At 38.6% G+C, this 9068-nt stretch overlaps 1 long non-coding RNA gene across 1 annotated transcript; it reads left to right on the forward strand.

Moving 5' to 3' along the window:
• Positions 1–2043: 2043 nt before the first annotated feature.
• On the forward strand, positions 2044–4635 carry LOC311058255. Its single transcript, XR_014602035.1, has 3 exons — positions 2044–2148; positions 2257–2340; positions 4377–4635. It is a non-coding gene; the product is annotated as an uncharacterized lncRNA (long non-coding RNA).
• The last annotated feature ends 4433 nt before the right edge of the window (positions 4636–9068 follow it).

The raw sequence follows: 9068 nt of genomic DNA on the forward strand, positions 1-9068 counted from the left end.
AGGGATTATGACAATAATTACAATAAATTACAGTGGGAATATACAATATAATTTTTAATATAGGCCACTATCTGTACTGCTTGCCTGTGTGCTGCTCAAAACTAAATTCAAAATCTGGCATGTGTGTGTGTGTGTGTGTGTGTGTGTGTGTGTGTGTGTGTGTGTGTGTGTGTGTGTGTGTGTGTGTGTGTGTGGCTTTCAGTGATGAAGCTACAGAGTGTTTTAATATCCTGTGAACTCTGAACATTAATGATTCGCTTGTCTGTCTGTCTGTCTGTCTGTCTGTCTGTCTGTCTGTGTCTGTGTCTGTGTGTGTGTGTGTGTGTGTGTGTGTGTGTGTGTGTGTTATTATTACACATTTCTTTGGCTGCAGTGGCCAAAACGAATGGTTTGCAGGCAGCCCTACTAAAACAGAAAAAGGAACCCAAGAAGAGAGAACCATTATGTGTTATGCCCCCCCCCTCCCCTCCCACAAAGAAAAGAAAACAGTTTGAAGGTAAAGTGATATTGTTTTGTGTAATATTAAAGTAATCATTGCTTCAAACTGTTCAGTAACAGGGGTCTCCCAGACTCTTCACCTCTTTAGTAAGCCGAAAATGCATTTCCAGGAATACCAAATTTAATCAGAACTCTGGATACAGGATAAATAAGTGCAATTGGAAGTGATGACACAAAGAAGTGGGCATGCAACATTGGAACAGGAACACTTAACATTGAAGCTAATGAATAGGTACTCTCTCCTGAAATTGGCAACCCATCTGAAACTGAATTGTCTACTTATTAAAGAGATTGAGAGACCCCTGCTTATTAAGACCGGGAACGCATCTGTGTCATTTTTTTTTATTTCTTTGGCCATTCAAAAACTTGGCCATTTCTTTGGCCATTCAAAAACAGCAGATCTACAAGCTCATAGCGCGGCACTCGGTGTCACGCTATGAGCTTGTAGATTGCTATTTTTGAAAATCTTTGAATATATATTTTTTAAAGCGAACATTTGTACCTCAAATCTTTTTCCTTTTATTTTCAAAAAACTTTTAGGATTTAGAGAACGTTTTTAGAATCGGCCTCAGGTCTTAATGGGTTAAAGCTGCACTATGTAACTTTCCTCTTCTCCCCCGGATTTGAACCCGGTTTCCTGAGCAAGTGCTTTTACCATTGAGCTAATAGAGCGTGCCAACGACTCGTCACCATGGGGCGCGTGGCATAGTAGCTGCAGACATACTTGAGGGGGGCAATGTTAAGTCAACCTGTTTTATACCCCTCAAAGATGTCCGCCACTACCAAATGACACTTGTTGACGCCCCCTTCAGGATTTTTGGCACGCTCTATAGAGCCTGCCTGCTTGCTCAGGTGATACATTGAACCTTGACCATCAGATCAAAATTCATGTCAGATCCTGTGTCTAGGTGAGACATGACCTTTGACACTAAATGTCTCAATAGAAGAGCAGGCGAGACGAAATGCAACCACCCCAATTGTATAAGTTATATAGTATTATTTGTATTAACATACTCTAACATACAGATTGTATAAGTTATTGTATTAATATACTCTACGATACAGATTGCATAAAATTACATTTTATTCCACTTTAACTTTATAACAAAAAATATCTTGTTTTATCCAAAATATATCACTTGCACTACCTTTAGACTCTGACTCGTCTGAATATGGTGGAGATGCTGTTGTACCCCAAGCTATCCACGACGAAATGTCAAGTACAGTCTTACCCAGAAGAAGGCCAAAGAGTTGGAGCTCGACCTACAGCACCTTAAAACTAAGTAAGCAATGACTAATTTTAACGAAACAGTTGCATGAGGTTGCTCTTCTCAAGTATATATCTATATGTTGGTTAATTGTTCTCATGTTCTTTTTTACTTAGATCTTGACCACAAATGTTAAAAAAAACATTATATAGAAAGCATGTTATATGGAGTGGACAGATGCTAGGTTCATTATTAAACTGTTATCCTACTAACGCATACATCAATTCATTTGTTTTTTCTTTTTTTTCTCCGTACCCTGTTCATGCTTTAAGATGCCACAAATTAGAGATTGCAAAACAGAAACTGGAGGAAGGGCCCCAATATAGCTCTGCAGCAAAGCCTGACATCCCTGCTGCAGATAAGCAAACCAGTGACAGCATAGGTGTGTTTAGACAGTCATACTGTTCTACGGAAAATGGTGACAATGTGTACAATATAAGTACTGTGATACTGCCAAAAGGAGCTTAAATGTGATTCTCTACATTTTCAGTTGCAACTTCCTCCATTTCCTCTTCCCCCCGAGTCAGACGATTTGGCATCGACACCTGGGATGTTTGACACCAACGGTGACAAGGTATTGAAGAAACATACTGTGTAGGACAGTGGTTCATAAAAGTGGGGTCCCCAGGGGGTTCCACAGTGTCCCCAGCTAAATAAGAAACAGTTAAGCACAAAAGCACTATTTCAAAAATAGGCAACGGGTCATGATGCATCGTGAGCTTGTAGATCAGCTAGGTTTTGCTATTTCTGAACTATTTTTGAACAGTTTTGCCTAAAGATACACACGGAGATAGACGGGAACGCCCATTCGATTTTGGCTCGGAGGAAAACACAACGATCTGCCTCATAGAGTTACATCATACACGATCGTTTGGATAACTTTCAGAGCTATTTTATGGACGATAGAAACATTGTCAGCCAAGAAAAAATCCATCAGAAGGACAGCTGGAACACAACTTGACTGACTTATTTTTAAGATATATGTGACTAAAAAGACCAAACATTGACAATCTATGAGCTCACAGCGCGTCGGAACGCGACGCGTTGTAACTGTGAGCTAGATTGGCAATGTTTGGTTTATGTTCCCCCCAGAATACGTAAACTGGGGTTCATGTGGTTTATCACTGATCAGATTATCCTTATATTTTATTGCATTAGTCAAGTTTCAGCACAAGCACCACCGAGACCGGAGATGTTTCCCTCTTTACATCTCCGTCTGAATACTAAAACACTCGCCCCAAAACACAGTCGCCCCGGGGCAAACCCGCCGGTATTCACCTGGTATTCCTAAACATAACCTCAGTAAAACTATGTCTAACCCTGAACTTATTTCAAACCGTAATACAGATGCAAGAATACAAGAACCGCTGGTCGGTGGAAATGGGGGCGAGCGTGTTTTGGGGCGAGTTTTCTGGTTACCACCCGTCTCCCTCCGTGTTGCCAAACATGTTTACATATGCACAGTGTTTAATCGCCTGGTAGAGACACTATTACAAGATATGATCAATTAAACTTACCATTATATCGAAACCCAACAGCCATTAAGTCATCAATAATGTTTATAGTGAATTTGAAGTACAATTTAGAGACTGTTTTGTGAACGGCACGTACCGACGCCATTATCATTTGGCGATCATTTGATATCATGCAGGATTTACACACTGCTTTAGCTCCATGTTCATTGCCAGATTAACAATTGTGTTTTCTGTAGGTTTTTAAACGAGGATAGGTTAGGGTTTGGCTTGTTTTGTGTGTAAATCGCTGCATGTTGCGTTTCCAAACTGTAATGGCGTCGATGTCTCCTGTACTAGGAATTCACTAAAACGTGTTCTATAAACATCATTGATGAATGAATGACTTTTGCTTTTTGATATTATGATAAGTTTAATTGATCATATCTATAGAAAATGTAATAGTGTCTCTTACCAGGCGATTAAATCAGATAACCTCGGGCCATTGTGTTGTGTTGGATCCTCTGTCCAGTCAGGACAACATTCCAGTCGGACTCTTGTTTAATTTGCTAATGTAACGTTCCTTGTCGAGTGGCAACAAGGTTCTGTGCCTGTGATCTGGCAAGCCATGACGCCTGCTTTTTAAATTGGTATACTTTTACAGCATGTGAGTTTGAAAACCCCACATCCCTCTGTCTATACCAGCTGGGGGAAATTTGTGTTTTCCCCCGAGCGCGCCTCCGCCTCCGTAGGTACGGCCCACTGATGATGACACTACGCCGTGTGGATGTATGGCATGCACAAAATAGGGATGCCAGGCACAAAGGGTTATTTCACTACTGTTTTACCAGCTAGTATGTAATCCAATGACATTGTACTGTATAATAATTACTTTAACTCTCCCCACCTACAGTATAGACAGTTGTAGAATTCTGTACTAAATTTAATCCAACAATTAACATCTTCTCTATTGGAGGTCCATGGCACCAACCCTTTTCCAAATAGGGTCCACATTTGGGGGTCCTTGACATGAAAATGTAATTTCTTTACAGTAGACTGTTTGAAGTGTGCCTGCTTTTGTCCAAAATGAAAGTCTGGGAAATGTCATGGTAAAATGTGTTTTCATTTCTAAAACATGTCTTGTTTTCTTCTGTTTCAGGTCCACATTGGCTCTGGTGTGTGGCTCCAAAAGGAGATCTGGAAGATGGTGGCAGCAAACACCAAGGACTCCCTGTTCATGAATGAGCTTGCTGTTGCCATTTGGGGGACAAGAACCCTGAAGACCATGAGCCTTACAGACAAAGAATGCCCCCACTAGCCCCCCAAAAGTTTCTAAAGATTTAAATCTAAATGTGTTAAGTTCATGTTTAATGTTCAAATATGGAGATATGTGGGCTTATTTATTAATAAATTCAAATGATAAAATCTTGTGTCCATCTTTTCCAGTAAATCTAATATATTTTAATGTGTAATGAAACATTTATTATCCAAAGAACCTTTTTTTTCTGAAGAACCATTATAAAACGGTTCTTTATTGAACCAATTGGATCCTCAAAGAACCACTTTAGAAAAGGTTCTTCAGAGAACCATTTTTTTACATGGTTCTTTGAGGGGGTGCAGTAGGTTAGTCCGACAGCGCATTCCTCCGACAGCGCAGCGCTCCGACGTTTCCAATACTAAACCCGAACCAAACCCTCACCCTAACCCTAACCGCACGCGGATGCCACATAGTCGGAGAAAAGGTCTGTCGGATTAACGCATGCCTCCCCTTTGAGGAACCAGAAACGGTTCCTCAAAGAACCATTTTTTGATGGTTCTTTAATGCACCTTTAATGGTTCCTTATTGAACCATTCGAATAAATGGTTCTTTAAAGAACCTTAGTGTAAAAGGTTCTTTCTGGAACCAAATATGGTTCTTCTATGGAATCACTCTGAAGAACCATTTTTGGTTCCAGATCGAACCGTTATTTTTCTGTGTGTATGATATCATAATGTATGATATCTATGCTGTCGGGCCAGAATCAGCTAACTCAAAAATATTGATTTTTCAGGAAATTAAGAAAACCTTATATTTTTTTAAATAAAGCAATACTACCTCATCAAAGTTGGTATTGTTACTTTATATATTGTAAGATACGTGCATGTGTGATTATATTATCACCACTTTAACCAAATCCAGCTCAATTGGAGGACATTTTTCGGGTGCTGCTTCTCACCACGACACCGCAGCTAACCCTGTGGATTCGTCTATACAGCTCCGAGATGAGGTTCCACTGCAGTGGCTACCGGAATCGGGAGAACACCGGCAAAGGGTCCGTGGATTATCTTTTTTGTCACATCGTATCAAAAAAACTAATGGTAGTCCCTGAGACCTACAGATCTTTGAGGATTTTCTGGAAAATCATTTTTTACAATACAATGAGAAACATGGCCGACTAAATAAGCGATTTAAGCGGCTGTTTCACCCCGCTCTAAAAAAAAAATGTTTCCGGACAATCCTCAAACATCTGTAGGTCTCAGGGACAACATAGTTTTTTGATACAATGTGGCGAAAAAGGTAATCCACGGACCCTTTGTCTGTGTTCTCCCGATTCTGGTAGCCGCTGCAAATGGAGCATCATCTGGAGTGGAGTTGGCTGGTATGGCCGACAGTTTGACAATAAAATGGAGTTAGCTGGTTCTGTCAGAAGCGCTTTTTAGTACTTTTAATTGGTTACATTTTTTTTTTTACACAGACGTAAAGGGTGTTCCATAGCGTTGATTTATGAAAAATATTTAAAAAGCTGAAAATGGAGTTAGCTGGTCCCGGCCCGACAGTGACGATATACTAAAGTAACCTCACATGCAGCAACTTATTTTCGGTTGAGCACCTTTATTTTGTGTCGCCAGCTTGAGCATGTTTGGGAAGATATTATAGATATGATTGATTATAATTTAGATATAGAGTGACTGGGAGGATCGTACGTGTCCCATCGTAGGCTTCCCTTGATGGAGAGGGCATTCTGTCCCTTCTGGTGGAAAATAGTAAAAGTAATATTTATTACTCAAAACGTGAAAGTAATTAGTTATACTAGTTACTGGAAAAAGTAATAATATTACTTTAAGTTACATATTACTTTAGTTACTTCCCAACACTGGTTACAGCTAAACGTTGCTCTCAAGAATGTTTTTGAAAACGATGCAGTAACCAAAAATGTATTCTATTTGATCAACACTTCCTTGTTTGATACTTTAAAGTATATTTTTTCATGCCAATAATGTGGTACTTTTACCCAAGTAGGCCTACATTTTGAATACAGGACTTTTACTTGTAACAGAGTATTTCTACATTTTAGTATTGATATTTTTACTTGTAACAGAGTATTTCTACATTGTTGTATTGATACTTTTACTCAAGTACTTCTTCCACCACGGGTTACTTTCAGACTCATTAGTTTGATCATTTTTTCTTTTCAGCTCCCCAGGCTTTCCTTTTCAATCGCCGCCTCAAACGTAAACAAACATCAACACATACATAAATATTATAGATTGTAACCTAGAAGGTTTTCTTCTAATCAAAGTAATATTACTTTATTTATTTGTTTATTCTATTGCACAGGTTATGCCGATCATACCGTCAGGTTTGCGGACGAAGGCCAGTGTTCTGGTAAACTGGAGATGTGCATGAACGGCGATGAATGGAGACCATTAAACCCTTATAGCATGAACGCGAAAAACCTAAAAAAGGCAATGGAGGTAGTGTGTAGAGAACTGGGCTGTATCGGTGGCGTAATTCGTACTGATCCAGTTCATAGTTTGGAACGTGAATTTGTATGGAATTTTAAGCCTAAATGTTCCGGACGTGAATGTAATCTGCGATACTGTGATACTGGAACGACCGAGGCTGATGAATGCGACTTCTTTCTGCATTTGGACTGCGGGTAATAAACAATGACTTCAACAATGACGCTAATCTATACTGTCTGTCTGTCTGTCTGTCTGTCTGTCTGTCTGTCTGTCTGTCTGTCAAGTGTCATCATTGCTTCTGATCAGACTGAATTCAAACATTTATTTGGGGAAATGTAGATTGATATTTATGTTTGATAATATTACAATTTAACAATTTAATACTAAAGCATGTCAAGCTAATTAAACCACACATCCATATTTTGGTTATATTAAAAGTAGCAGATCTACAAGCTTACAAGGTGCAGTGATTTGACATGTTGTGAGCTTGTAGATCTATTTTAGCTATTGGTTGTACAAAGAAGTTGTCCTCACCTCTATTTATTTCAGTGTGTGTGTGTGTGTGTGTGTGTGTGTGTGTGTGTGTGTGTGTGTGTGTGTGTGTGTGTGTGTGTGTGTGTGTTTTTGCGTGCGTGCGTGCGTGCGTGTGTGTGTGCGTGCGTGCGTACATACACTGGGCATGTAGGAGAAATCAGACCAGAGTTAGAGGAGCTCAAAGCTTTCAAAGGACACATCTGGAGGTGGAGGAGTTTCTGAGTTTGATGTTTAATGTCTCAGACTATCTCTGTACTCTCATTTAGCCTCTTGTCACGACAATGTAAAATGTTATACTTAAATGATAGCCTTATTTCAGGCATCTAGAAAATAAAAAAACGGACTAACAGAAGCAGGAAGTGCAAAATCACAACTTAACCACTCTATACACGCTGAATAATCAAATTATGTAAATAATTAGATTTATTTATTTGTTTATTGACAGAAACAAATGTACAACAACAAAATAGTGCACAATCGTAGTCAAAAGGATAACACAAAAAAGCCCCTATATCTTATTCCCATTGATGTTAATGTGCGACCTGGTTGGGTGACAAATAACACAGTTAAGAGCATTACCATCTACGAGACATAAGATTAATACAATTATAATCAGGACTAATGAACTGCCATTTAGGCAGGACTTAAAGGAGTAGTTCACACAAGCCTTGAATTCATGGAGATGTTTTAGTTTTTGTCGCACTCATCACGACCAGCGGAGACTCAAGAGTGTCAAAGAGTTCTGGGTATCCTATTGACCAAAGGCCGTAGAATCAAAATATCAAGCACTTTTTGCTCATCCTCTACAGATTTTGTTGAGAGATCTCACTCTATCATTATTATTATTATTATTATTACCCTTATTATTATTATTATTATTATTATCATTATTATTATTATTATTATTATTATTATTATTATGTAATGACTGTATTTAAATGGTTATTTGTCCTTCCAGGGTGTATTACTAGGTGGTCCACTGATGTGTGAACAGGATGGGATTCACTACATCACTGGTGTGGTGAGCTGGGGAGCTGGATGTGATCAGAGGAAGACCTGTTGTCCCTGCCAAATGCCAATGTCCACAGATACGTGGAATGGGTTAATCAAAGGATGTCTAATCATTATAGATAACTTATATGCTTACTCTTATGATGATTAAATTACCTCAATTCTGTGATACGTGATAGGCATGTTGTTAGATAGGTTTAAGGTTCACCTTCAAGCTGAAATGACACAACATATACAGTTTATCTTGATTGATTGATTGATTGATTGAATTCTTCATTAGCAGTTTGCAAAAAAAAAAGGACGGGAAAGTACAGTTTACAGGTTACCGATGAAGACCAAAACGTGGTTATATTCCCATTAAACTTTTTTTCTTTTTTGCAATACAATGTTACTAGAGATATTAAGTTGATGATAATGCATAATACAATGTTACTAGAGATATTAAGTTGATGATAATGCATAATACAATGTTACTAGAGAGATTAAGTTGACAACATAATACAATGTTACTAGAGAGATTAAGTTGATAATAATACATAATAGGCCTACAATGTTACTAGAGAGATTAAGTTGATAATTA

This window comes from Gymnoscopelus microlampas (genome assembly GCF_963454915.1).
Source record: "Gymnoscopelus microlampas genome assembly, chromosome: 13".
NCBI classification, from domain to species: domain Eukaryota; kingdom Metazoa; phylum Chordata; class Actinopteri; order Myctophiformes; family Myctophidae; genus Gymnoscopelus; species Gymnoscopelus microlampas.